Below are 13,041 nucleotides of genomic sequence, written 5' to 3'. Positions count from 1 at the left end.
TAAAACCTTTGAGGTACATGTGCTTGCAAAAATGCTTTAAAGAGGTGAGGTGAAAGTTTAGAAGTTCTTTAAAAGAAGCTTCTATGAGGTCTCAGCCTGCTTCCATATTTGTCAGTGAAAGTTTTACCACAGACTTAAGTGGCCAGACTTGGGTTAGAATAAATTTCATTTACATTAGTGACTTTATGAAGGTATTTGTATTAACAAGGCTTTTAGTCTCCCTGCCACCTCATTCAAATTAGAACTTGATTCTCCTGAGCTGCACTAAGAAGCATTCAGGAAATTAATTAATTGGCCTGATTTTTCTCCTTTCACCCACCTAAGAACATATGTTCTGTCATCCTCAAATCATATATAAGAAAGCTGCTCATACCTGAAATGTCACCATATTTAACTGGTTTTGTCTAAAGGTGGCAAAATCCAGAGTTTCTGAACCTCAAAAAAGAATGCTTTCAGACATTATTCCCTTTTTTAAATAAGGGATTCTGGCCTCAAAATCATCACTGCTTTTAGATGTACTGTGGAAGTAGGTGTGAGTCTATAGGCTGTAGATGATTCAGTAGGACTTGAAGGTTGGTTATCCCATCCTGAGAGCACTTTAGGCTTCTAGCAAGCTGTTCTGGTCAGGAGGTAAGGAACAGCAGGGTGTTCTAGCACCCATGGGTGCTTCTGAAACTGATATTGCCCGATTGTCCCTGATGGGGCCTGACAGCTTCAGCATCTACATGGGTCTGTGCTCTGGTGGTGAGCTGATTATCTTTGCTGATTGATCCTGGGGGTCCCATACACCAGATGGCTCTCTCAGGTGTGTGGTGGAGTGCCTTGCTGCTTTGCAAGGCTCAGGTGAGTGGCTTGTGTGGCCAGAAGTTTGGCCATATACAGATTGTCCTTACTTGCTTCCTCGAGGTCACTGTGCTCAACTTCTCATTGAGCTTACTATGGCCTGTGCTTCAGTCTTCTAGAGCAGATAGGACCTGAATGATAACAGAGAGCAGCCCAGGAGCATGAGGTTTCCTGCTGTCCTAATGGCCATGGAAATATTTCATGCAGGAGTGACTTCAAAGTGCTTTTCTCTAGACTGCACATCAGTGCAGCTGTACCTGAGAGAACAGCTCCATCAAAAGAGCAGGTTTGTCTGTCTACCTCTATCAAAGCCTGCAGTTACATGTTCCAGGTACACATTTACCAATGTGGCATCCTTCAGCATCCTCCAATTATGATCCAGTGGGAGAGACAAATCTAAATGCAAAACCAGATATCCCAGCACGTGCAAACTTTTCTCCAAGTCAGCAGGTGTCTTGTGGCTCTTCAACACAGGAGCAATATTGCCAGGGGTTTGTATATAGTAGTAATGCTTAGCAGCAAATTATCAAGTAGACAGATGGAGGCACAATAAGAAAACTTGCAAGTATTCTTCTGATTTGGGAAATTTTATCCTCACTGTCAGGAAAACAATTCTCCTAGATGGACCTGATAGCATAAAAGCACTGTAATTTTAGTTATGTTATTTTGGACATCAGAACTTCAAAACCTAAAATGATGTGGGGTGTTGGAACAAATGTGTATGCAGAATTTGGTCTTGTGGCTTCACAGAATTACTCAAACTTCCTTTATTTAAGAAAACAACCACATTTCTCACATCTTAAAAGTGACAGTCCTACAGTGAAAGAAGAACTAAGAGTTCCTTGAACACCCTGTTCCCAATGCATGTGCAGGGGTTAAAGGGTTCACAGCTCAGAGGAAATGGCATGGTGGCTAAAATCTACCTGGGGAAGGTCAGCTCTGAAGCAATTGTGAGTTTTTTTATTCAGTGGTCATAATACTGCTTCTCTAAAACCACTTATTTAATTGTCACTACAAGGGTTGAATGGCCAGATTAAGCAGCTCCTTTAGAATTGGAATTGGCTGAGTAGCTTTTCATGGGTGGAACTGAACTAGAGAAATGGTCAAAAACATTTGAATGGTCTTGGCACATTTGGTACTGTGTAACTACTGACAAAATGTAAACAATTACATGGTAACTAGAAAGATGCATGCCAGGTTAGTAGTGTGAGAATGCCTCGGGAAATTAGACTAATGGGACAAATTCTGGTACAGCTCCCACTAGTCATCTGAGCCTGTTTGATGGGAATGTGATGTGTCTGGAAGCTTGAGCAAACACAGTCTGACCCAAGCACTCATCCTGTTAATAGAAAAGACTCCCAGAGTCGTACAATCCTGATCCAGTTTTCTGTGTGTTCATGCATCCTGTTTTCTGAGCCATGAAGCTGCAATGACCAGTCCCTTGCAGTCAGTTGTTCAAAGACAGGATAAACATGTGTTTAGAGGAATTTGCAGAAGCTATCAGAAGCTCAATACTTTGGATGTAATTAGCATTTTGTGAAAATCCAACCAAGGGCTAAGTCTACCAGAGAATTTCTGTGTTCTAATGCACCCAGTAGAATTTATCCAGAAAAGATGTACTATACTGTGCCAAGGACCATGACTGGGTACCTTGGGAGGGAATGTACAGAACTCTGCACATACCAAGGAAGAACCTGTTAGTGGGTAGGAATTGTTTGGAGGAAAGGTGGACTTAGCTCACTTTACCATTTTCTGCATTCAGGTTGCAGTTCAGCCTCCTTTATTTCGGGGTCCACAGCCATGAACTGAGTGACACAGCTTGGTGCTGCATGGCTAAGAGTCTGCTGTAGGTATCCAATGTAGAAACAGCTTCCCAAAGCATTTTAGCCAGTTTTAGATCACCCATCATCTCCTAAAAGTACTTCCTTTTCAAAAATGGCAACTCACAGCCTACTGTCCTTTTCTCCAAGTTGTCTTTATTCCCTTTGAAACAAATCTCTCCTTCCTTGTCTTTACTTAAGTGTCTTGGAGTGGTTACAAAGACACCAGCCTCCCAACACAGTGACATTACTGATTCTAATGTACTCTGCAATTTCTTTGCTCTCTAGAGTTAGTCTCTCACACTCTTGTCTCAACAATCAGTGTCATTCTCTTTTGCAGCACTGATATTTTTCAGCTCTACAAACTCTTACATTTTCTAGAATGATGAAAGCTTCACATAATCTGCTACTATAACAATTTATACAACATAATCCATGAGAATATACATAATAAGAAAGGAGTACTTTAGTCTTGTTTATGCTCTTTTATGGTTATATGCTGAAGTACTGTAACTGGTTTTAGATACTTGTTTTAAAAAGTTGTCTAAATCTTGAGCTATGTAAGAAAATTGATGGTAGGCTTGCAAAATAAGGCCCATGGTATGCTGTTGAGATTAATTCAATCATGTTAATTCCAGGAAGTTTAAAGTAACCTCTTATTGTCTGAAATAGAGAGACAATGACAATGAGATTATATTTGATTATTCTCATTAGTTAAGCAAGCAAGCAAGAAGTGGCTCGAAGCATCGTGAGGAAAAAGTTAGAATTATATATCAGGGAAAAGCTTATAAACATTAGAACTCACAGCCAAGGAAACCAGCTGACAAATGAACCTTTGGAATCAGCACTGCTAAAGATATTCAGGGCTCAGCTAGACATCCATCTATCAAAAAAAGATAAAGAAATCAGTCCAGCCGCAATGTAGGGATAATACAAGAGAGGTTCCTGACAAATTTTTACTCCAAATAATGTATGATTTAGTTGGAATGGAAAAGGAGAGCACTTTGGCTTGCTAGAGCTTTCACTGATAAAATTTACTTTATAGTAACTGAAGTGTGTAGGTTTTGCTCTAGTTTCAGACACACAGACTCTAGCTTAGAATGTTTTTATTTTTTTTAATTTAAAAAAATTGATATCTTTAGAATAAAAAAATCTCTTAGAATGAAAAATTGTTTCACAACATCTTTTTTCACAGCAATTTTCCAGATGCGGTCAGATTACTCATACCAAGCCGGAGGAAAAACTGTCAGTAAGGTATTTATTTTTTGCAGGCTTAATTAGAGGTATGAAGGCTGGTAAGACTGGAGGGTTAAGATAATAGGGTTATAAAGGCATGGTTAGCTTTTTACCTGTCTGTCAAAACTTCCAATACAGGCCAAGATGGCTATTTCCCATTCGTTACTCTGAGTTACTGTTCAGCTGGGTGGTAATGACTTCTAGTGGGTAGGCAGGCAACACTCATACAGTGGAGAGTTCAAGACTAAACTGAGCTGGCAGACTGAGACTGCTGCTCATCAAAAGCTGGGGTTCAGATTTTTAAGCGTGTCTTGACATTCAAGCAGTTGCTTCTTGCAGTTTTGAGGCATTTGAAAACAGTCACCTTGAGGTGAAGTAAGCACAGTTAAGACACCTAAGCTCTTTACAGAAAGCTAAATATACATTTATCTGGAACACTGAACACCTTAAAAATTGTAACCTAGCACCCTCACCAAGTTTTCCATGAAAGTCTGATTCACCACTTTTCCATGCAGCCTCAGTAAGTGTCTGATTGCCCCATTGTTTATCCCAGCACATGCTGTAAAGGAGAAGATGGATGGCGGCGTGCTGGCTTTCAAGTGCTCTGCTGCAAGCACAGTCTCCTTTCAGGGCAATGTCTTCTAAAGCATCAGTCATATCAGAGAGACCAGCCTGGCACAGAGATGAAGCAGATACAGTTTTAAAGAGGCTGTTTCAGAAATAGAATTAGATTTAAATAACAAATGAAGCTTCACACTGAGTACTGAGTTTCTACAGATGTAACACAAAATTCAATATTTTGATAAGCCATAGATACCTTGCATTCCCTAATTTATACTGTAAAAATTAGTGCTTATTTCTAAGATATGCTGTAGAGTTGATCAAAAGCAAGTCTGCCATGTTATCACTGCATTATGAAAATGTCACATGATGTAGGGAAGGGAAGTATGAATATCTGCTATCTGATGTATATGATTGAAAAGGGAAATCACAGAGTGAAATCATCAAGCCACATTAGCCAAAGAGAACAGATAAGTAAGGGTATAACACTGGAACTGTAAACAATCAAGCAGAGATTACACCTGTGTGGAATTGTGCATGTTTTTTACAAGTGACCTAAAATGTTGGCAGTAGAAAATTTAAAAAATCTAGCATTGCTTATCAAAAGAAATTTTCAAAATGCTATATAGATAGGAAAATAATAATTAATGTGTATTAAAAGAATGCTATTTTTGGGTGTCAGTTGAAACTTCTCTACAAATGACACAACTTAGAAGCAAGGAAATTAATTGTCCTGGGCTCTGATTTGGCTCAGGTACATATGTGCATTTTCTGCCTTTCCACCCAGCTTCTGGCCACAGCTGTGCTGGCATCCCCAGCTGTGTCCCACAGCTCTCACTGCTGCCCTGCCAGCCTGGCCTGGCACCCAGCACACCCTTCTCAACCAACACAGGCAGCAGCTCAGGCATGTGCTGATCATCTCCTCTCTCTTCCCTTTTGAATGTTTCTGTGAAACCACATGTGCTCGAGTTTGTAAATATGGACTCCAGATAAAACTCTAGAAACATTCACCATCAGAAAACTTGCCTTTAAATGTGTCAGAGTCTCTATTTGCTGTGCTCCTTCCCCCTCCACCATTGGGAAACCACAATGACAGGAAGAGTGCACCATTTCCTCCAAAGAGACCCATTGCTGCTAGAATCTGCTCTTTCAGTGTGCACGCACTTTCAGCTGCACAAAATGTGGGACTGACCTGCACATTATAAGTCAATGAAATAGGACATTTTGGTAGAGGAAATAGTCAAATTAGGTTATCACAAAACAAGAGCTTTTATAGTTGACTGTTCAGGCAGTGCTGCTGACTGCTGAGCTAGCTCTTAGTAAGAATGTGCAAGTTGTGCTATTTTTACTTGCTACTTGTCTAGTACTGGACTTGTTTGGAATAATTTATTCTTGCATATAGAGGTATATATCTAGCAACAAGAATTTAGAGGAATTTTCTGTAGCTAACAGAATTGTCACAAGAATTCATTGAGAAGGAAGAGAGAATACCATGCTAAAGGAGCTTTGAGTGAACTTTAGAAAAAAGGCCCAAATACATTTGATATTCGCCTCAAAATACTTACATTTTTGCCTATGAAAAGCACACTTCATTACCCTTGTCATGCCACTTCATAACTTCTTGTTAACTTGTTGGACTTCACCCACTCATCTAGTTCAGTGGTTTTTATTCCCTGGTTTTCAGCCACTACCCTTTCCCCACTTTCAGTCTTTGCAGTTTGCACTCAGACACCATCTGGCTTCACCCCCGGGGTTTCCTAGACAAGGACAATCTAGTTAGCCTTGTGAAATCCAAACCTCAGGCAAAACAAAAACTGTAGAAAACTTCCACAAGACAGGCTTTGTCACTTCTCTGTGAGGGGCAGCTCCATTACCCAGAGAAGCTGTTAGAACAGAAATCACACCTTAAGCACCAAGTTATCTTCTCATCCATCCTACTCTTTTGCCCAAACTTTTCCTTTCAATTTATTGCAATTACTGCCAGTCTTTTCTGGTCAAGAGAAAGTTTTACCACTGTGTGTGTACTTACAGAACTTCTGAGTAGAACACCATGTAAGAAACTCTTTGTAAAATGCTTGGAGTAAAGTAGATTAAGAACAGATTTACTAAAGAAATTAGGAAGTCTTTCCAGTGTTCTTTTCTGTTCTAAATAACATAGTGAAAATAAATCTCTGAGGCAAGATTCTGGACAAAGTCATTCCTTTGAAAAGAGACCACAAGATTCCTGGTCTTCTTAATGGAGAAAGCAGAAAGAATTGGTCTTGGTTTGGGACTCTCAAAATGCTGATCCTTTTGAACAATGTGGACAAGTACAGAATGTTGTCCAATGTATTCATCCTTGAACAGAAAGAAATCAAATTACTCTGTGCTCTGACTGTCTCATAGGAGCAGAAAAAGAAAAGAACCCCTCCCTTTCTTTTTTATGCTTGCTATGCTCCAAGGCTTCTAAATGAATTTGTTTGGGCAAGACATTTTGATGTGTGCATCTGTTTTGCCCTGAGAAATCATGATCCAGTTGCACAGTTCAGTGGTTTTGAGCCAGATATTCTTTTATTTCAGGTTTTGGAAATCTAAAGTCAGTAGGCAAATGCCAATCTCTATGGGTGCATTTCACTAGTGATGGCTACAGAGTGAAGACCGAGGTAAGTTCTTCACAGTAACACATCCATCTTCACATCCATCCATCCCAACTTCTAACCTCCTTCTTGTAACCACCCAACTTCTAGATTTCTGTTTTTCATTGTTGTATTCTGTTATCTCTCCTGACTTGATAGTTACTCCTGTGTGTCTTCACAGGAAGAATGCACATCACAGTCCTGCTCTGACAGCATAGGCCCAGGGAAATTAAAAAGAGCAATTTTTCCATTATTGTAAACTGCAAAAAGGTAAAAATACAATCATCCCTTTCTCTGTTTGGTACTCAGAGGATTGAAGGGGAGAGCATATGAAACAGTAGCTGTGTACCAGTGATATAGATGTTAACTTCCAATCTTGTCAAATGTCCTGTGAAAAGCAGCTTATATTGCTGTCTGCCCCTAATAGAACTCAGGTTGCATGATACATAGATGATAACAGACTCTCATGTAAGAAGTAGGTAGCACATTAAATACTCTTTTTTGCTTTACAGTGTTCCCCAGTGAAAACCACAATTTCACTTTGGTTTAATGAGCATGCTGTGATGCCATTGTGGTAGGTCTACCTTTTGAAATGATTGAAGAGTAGAAGTAGACTGTGTACTGGTAGCAGGGAGCAATGTCTGATACCAATTATTTCAAATTTTGCAGTCTAGAACTGGGTTTTTGTTATATTTTGAGGTTTATTCTAAAATGGTGGCCTTTCCAGTCAGCAGATATAAGTCTTGCCAGTGTTCTTGTGTCAGTTATTTATAAACGATCATAGAAGGGAGACCTTTAAAGGCTGTGAGATATAAATCAGCAATCTCTGTTTCTAATCACAGTGGATGCACAGGTTCCTTTTGAGCTGTAATGAAGAAGTTTGGAGCTGGAGACTACAAATATTTGAAGTAATTTTGATGTTAATTTTTCAAATTTCCAAGGTATCTAAGATGTGGCTAATAATAATAGCAGGCGTTGTCTGTTTCTCCCAGCATGTGGCATGAAAGTGGTGTGGTCACAGAGCTGTGCATTATTTACATGGTGTCAACATGTCAGCAAGTGGTATGGCAGCGAGCCAGATTAAATCACTTCTGATTTTAAATACAGGACACTGAATAATAACAACGTTGTGTCACACTTGAGGACACTGGAATCTGGCAAATCAGCAGCAGCTCAGTGTGTCAAGCTCATTTGGATGGCTTCTTCCCTTCCTGAATGAACATAGAATCAAACTCAAGGTTCAAGGAAAGTGTACAAAGTTGGGATTTTTTTATTTCCTTCCAAAGCAAAAGATTGTACCCAGGAAATGGACACTTTTTGTTTGCTTTCTATAAAGATGTGTCATGAGGTCACTGCCCTCATGCAGGAATGTTTGCACCTGAGAATGGGCAATGGTGCATGTTTGACATTAATCTTTGTTGTCTCTGTAAGGGGCAAATCTGGTATGGTTATGTTCATCCATTAGTTGTTTTGCAGAATCTACTGCAACAGATCCACCATCTCCAACAGGAAGTGTATTTTTAAGAGGCAAACACATCATGTAGGATAGGGGCTTTGAGGGTTTGAGGTCTTCCAAGAAAATCTTGGGTGCTGCTCTCAATCATTGTTTCTGCACCAGCTCTGATTTCTGTATAACCCCTGGAGCTGGCTCACCTGGCCAGCTGGTAGGAAACCAATTCAGCAAAATAAAAACATGGATAGCTTTCTGTTGGTTTAGTAATCCAATTACATTCATCAAGGAGCCATGTGAAAATCAGGAAGTGGAAGGGTAGGAACGGGCCTGCGTGTCAGGGAAGAAAGGATGCAAGGGAAGTGGAGGGAGCAGAACTGTTGGATAAGTTTTACCATAATGTGAAATCTCACCCTAGAATATTTAATGGATGGGGAGGGAGCTTTTAGAAGGTTAAAAGAAGCATCCAAAATACTGGGAATCATTTTGCCTTGTCACCATAATACCCTTTTTATGAAGCTAGAAATATGTATGCTCATAAAAACCCTTTGCTTTTCTTATTTTAAAATATAATGCAACCATTAGAGTCTGTGCACAGTTCTTTCAAGTTAAATGCTTAGTTCAACATTCCACTTCCATTTCCTGGTAGAAAATGTTTTATATGAAAGCAACTTTAACCTTTCAGAAGGGTTCATTTACTGTTACGTTTGGTATCAGCTTTCCAAAAAATGCAGTCTGTGTTTGGCGTATTACAGATTCTGGTTTTAATAGTGGTTTAGAGGAAAAAAAGTCATATGGCATAATTCAGAAATAAAATACTGCAACAGAATTCTCCCTATGACATGAATGCACCCCATGAGCGAGTGGTTTAAAGTCAGTGTGATCACTTAAAGCCAAGACATGGGCTCAAGCTATCTATGAACCAGCTGGTAACAAATAACACATTCAACTCTCAGTCACAGGAAACTGTTAGGTTGCCTTTTTATAGACAACTACAGCTCTGCAGCTCCTGAAACACAAGGGAATATCATACGGACTTGGAAAGAATTGAACACCTACCATATGCACATAAAGAAGGGCAATAAAGATGAAAGGCCAGAACTGAGCTTTAATTTCTATTTTTCTTCTTTTGATTTATCATCTGCTTCTGCATTGCTCCAATTTTCTTTGGCCTAAAATTAGGGAGAAGATGCTTGAATTGCTTAGTTTGATCAAATCAGTCAAACTAAGGCTTCCATCTCACCAGTGTAACAGATGCTAAACATGAAACTTTAAAGTACATTATTGCTTTCTTTATGTCTTTATTGTGCATTCATTTTTGAAGTGCTGACTGCTGTAACAATCCCCTGCAGTGGGCAGTTCCTGGGCATGGGTTGCTGTGGTCATGGTGAGATGGGCATTAAGCTGGTAGAGCTGTATCAAGGTGACTCTGAACTAGAGTGAGGGCTGACTACTTGGGTGCAGGGCCATATAAACAGATCTGAGTCTCAGACTCAGGACTATCTCAGCTGGCAGGTTGGCTCAGGAGTCACTGCACCGTGGTTCCTTGCCACGTACAGATGTACAGATGTATTCTGGGAGTTATCCTCCACAGGAATTCTGCTGTCAATAACCACTTCTTACAGAAGAAAAGGACCTTCAGACAGGCCTAGCCACGAGTGAGACAATAAAGGCTAATCCTCTGTGCTGCTGAGCCTCAGCTTCTAATAAAGGACTCAGAACTTGTAAGCATAAAGCTTCAAAGTACAGATCTGCAGAGGGAGGGCAGATAAGGGGGCTGTAGCCCACCCATCAAGACCACCTGGTCTTAATAAATGGTAGCAGTCAGCCTTTGTGCCATACGCTCTTTCCATATCCTACCCTTCTTCCAGGGAGTGAGATTTCCAAGAATGCTGCTGGCAATGTATGTGTCAAAGTCGGGTGCACTGCAGAGTCTGCCAGTCACACACAATGGTTCTTGTCACCTCTGGAACTGCAGCAGCTGAATCTGACCGTGATGCTCAGAAGCTGAAACTTAGTAAAATAACACTGAGGATATTTAATATCTGATGATGGATGCACATCCAATACTTTGAAGATGGAAAGATCTGCAAAAATGCAGACTATTATTTTATCTGGAAATGTTTTCTGTGGCATCCCAAAGAGTATTCACATTTCTTATTCCTTTTTTGTGCATGTACAGCTCTCATGAACTTTCAGCTATGAATCCGTATGGGAATAATTTCATTGTGAGAAGGCGGCTTCCATTCTATCCTGAAAAAAAGCTGCATGAAAATCACAGAAAGCTACAGAAGAAAGTACCAGTCATTGTTTGAAAGCATTGTGGCCTATGGAGATGGAAAACAGAACATGAATTTGCCTCCAAATTTTATAAGCTTCTAGAAACATGAATGAATGAGAAACAAATGCAAAAATTCGCTTAAAAATAAAATCTCAAAACCTTGTTGCTTTTACAATGAACAGACCTGGCAAAAAGGGTTAATTATCTTGAGTATCAGTGTAAAAACAGGTAGTGCTCTTCCAGGTATTTTTTGGTTGCCAGCTAGATTAGTGTTAGTTGCTAACAGTGAAGTTATCAGCCATTGGAACAAATGATGAAGAGGAGCAGTGAGCTTACCATTTCTTGAAGTCTGCAAACTGAGAGGGCTTGGTATGCCTCAGCACACAATGGATACACAGCTGGGTGAAATTATATTGTTGTGCTACAGAGAAGTACATGAAATATTCTATGTTGTCCTTTCTAGCTTTAAGAGCCATAGTCTATAATTTCAGAAAGATATTACAAAGAACTCTAATAAGTAGTGATAACCACAGCACTAATCTGAATGCATCTTCTGATTTTGGGTTGATTATGCCAAGGTATTAAAAAAATTACAGATTGTAATTTTAGTAATTAATTGTTTCTATGTGTTTCTGTCACAAAACCTCATATTACTAGCATTATTTTGCAATATTGGAAATTTGGCTTTGAGGACTAAAGAGACCCTTCCTCTTGCCAGAAGAGCAGAATGTACTTTAGTTCATGAAAGTGTGTATAAACAAGTAAGCATGCAGGCTACTGTTTCCTGACCTGATCTATTGCAGTCAATAAAATCAATAAACTAGACTCACTCAGTGAAATAAAAGACATCTCATGAAGAAAATCTGAGGATATTTCTCATTATTGTAGATGATTTTTTAATCTAAACTTCCATTTTCTTCTCCTTGCAGGATAGCATAACACACTGTTTAAAAGAAGATTTTTTCCCTACAGCAGTCCTCCAGTTGAAAACAGCTTTTTTACTCCCTCCGGATTTCTAGAATTTTGTGACATCAGGCACTGCAGAAACCTAAATTCAGTGGGCCAGTTGAAAGTTTGGTAAAAATGTGCCTGACTGAACAGCTGGACATGAGAAGAACTAGTTCTTCAATTCTGATTGGGTTTGGCAGCAGAGCTAGGACTGCATAGTTGGGATGTCCTTGGTAATCCTAGAAGAACTGAAAAAACATCATGGTACAGCTTTTCAACCATTTCAGGGAAAGCTGATGACTTTGTATCCAAAATGGATATGCATAGTTCCAGAGGGAGTTTTTTAAGGCTTTAGATTGTAGTCAGTGGCAAAGTTACCTTTGTGTCTGTGTCTAAACTCCCTTAGTGGCCATCTCCTTCTAGATATGTATGTTGTGCCTAAACAAATATCTCAGCTGTCCCTCAGGTGGAGGGCTGTCATCAAGGCTTGCTTTAGCCAGCACACTCTGTCAGTCAGATACAGTGATGGGACCACAATATGAAAAAACCCAGAGGAAATTTGATAGTTTGTCCTATAGAAGCACTCAGATTGCTTTATCAAGCAGTCTTTTCTGGTCTTAAGTTTTATACATTTATAACCTGAGCTGATTCAAGTAAGTCCAACTTTCTCTTGTTACTCTACTTTGTGCTTTTCTGAGAAGATGATTGGAAAAGATGGATGCTGAAAAAGAGGAGTTCAACATCTAACTGATCTTAAGTTTTTCAAATATATTATCCTTTAAAAAAAACCCCACAGCCCAGTTTGCCATAATAGTTCCAGCATCAAGTCAGTAATCTATTTTCCATGCACTGGTCATAGTAAAATATAGGTGTATATATTTAATGCTTTGATTTCGTTAATCTAAAATAACAGTTTGGGGTTGTTTTGGTTGAAATAACTCCTCCAATTTGGTCCCCTAAGGGCTAACTGTGCAGTTTTTGTCCAAAAAAAGCCTGATAATATAAAAGAAATTAAAAAGGTCTCTAAACATTTAAAAGGTTGGAGAACTAGACTATATTTCCATTCATCAGGGGGATTCTCAAAAGTAATTTTTGAGCTGCACTGCAAGGAAACTGGGAAGAGCTTGAACTGCTAATGTTCCCTTTGCTGTGTGGGTACACAGAACAGTTTTCTTGTCCTACAAGTATTCTGTTGATTTTGAAATTTTAGGCCTGGCGTGGGACTCAGTGAATATATGAGTGACTTAAGAAACAAACAAACATATTTCATTTTAATGGTGATCCCTT

At 39.4% G+C, this 13,041-nt stretch overlaps 1 long non-coding RNA gene across 2 annotated transcripts in view; it reads left to right on the top strand.

Moving 5' to 3' along the window:
• The window catches only part of LOC118685171 (uncharacterized), a 45,692-nt gene extending 34,047 nt beyond the window's left edge, over nt 1-11,645 (top strand). The window contains exons 4-7 of one of the 2 annotated variants that reach the window (XR_004979937.1): nt 7,020-7,102; nt 7,257-7,345; nt 7,588-7,649; nt 10,708-11,645. This is a non-coding gene — a long non-coding RNA (uncharacterized LOC118685171). The remainder of the gene's footprint in view (nt 1-7,019; nt 7,103-7,256; nt 7,346-7,587; nt 7,650-10,707) is intronic. The other variant, XR_004979938.1, reaches the window with a different exon arrangement.
• The last annotated feature ends 1,396 nt before the right edge of the window (nt 11,646-13,041 follow it).

The sequence above is a fragment of the Molothrus ater genome, chromosome 3 (assembly GCF_012460135.2).
Source record: "Molothrus ater isolate BHLD 08-10-18 breed brown headed cowbird chromosome 3, BPBGC_Mater_1.1, whole genome shotgun sequence".
In the NCBI taxonomy this organism is placed as follows: Eukaryota; Metazoa; Chordata; class Aves; order Passeriformes; family Icteridae; genus Molothrus; species Molothrus ater.
The sequence above is the reverse complement of the archived record's forward strand: the minus strand, read 5'-3'. Positions and strand labels throughout refer to the sequence as shown.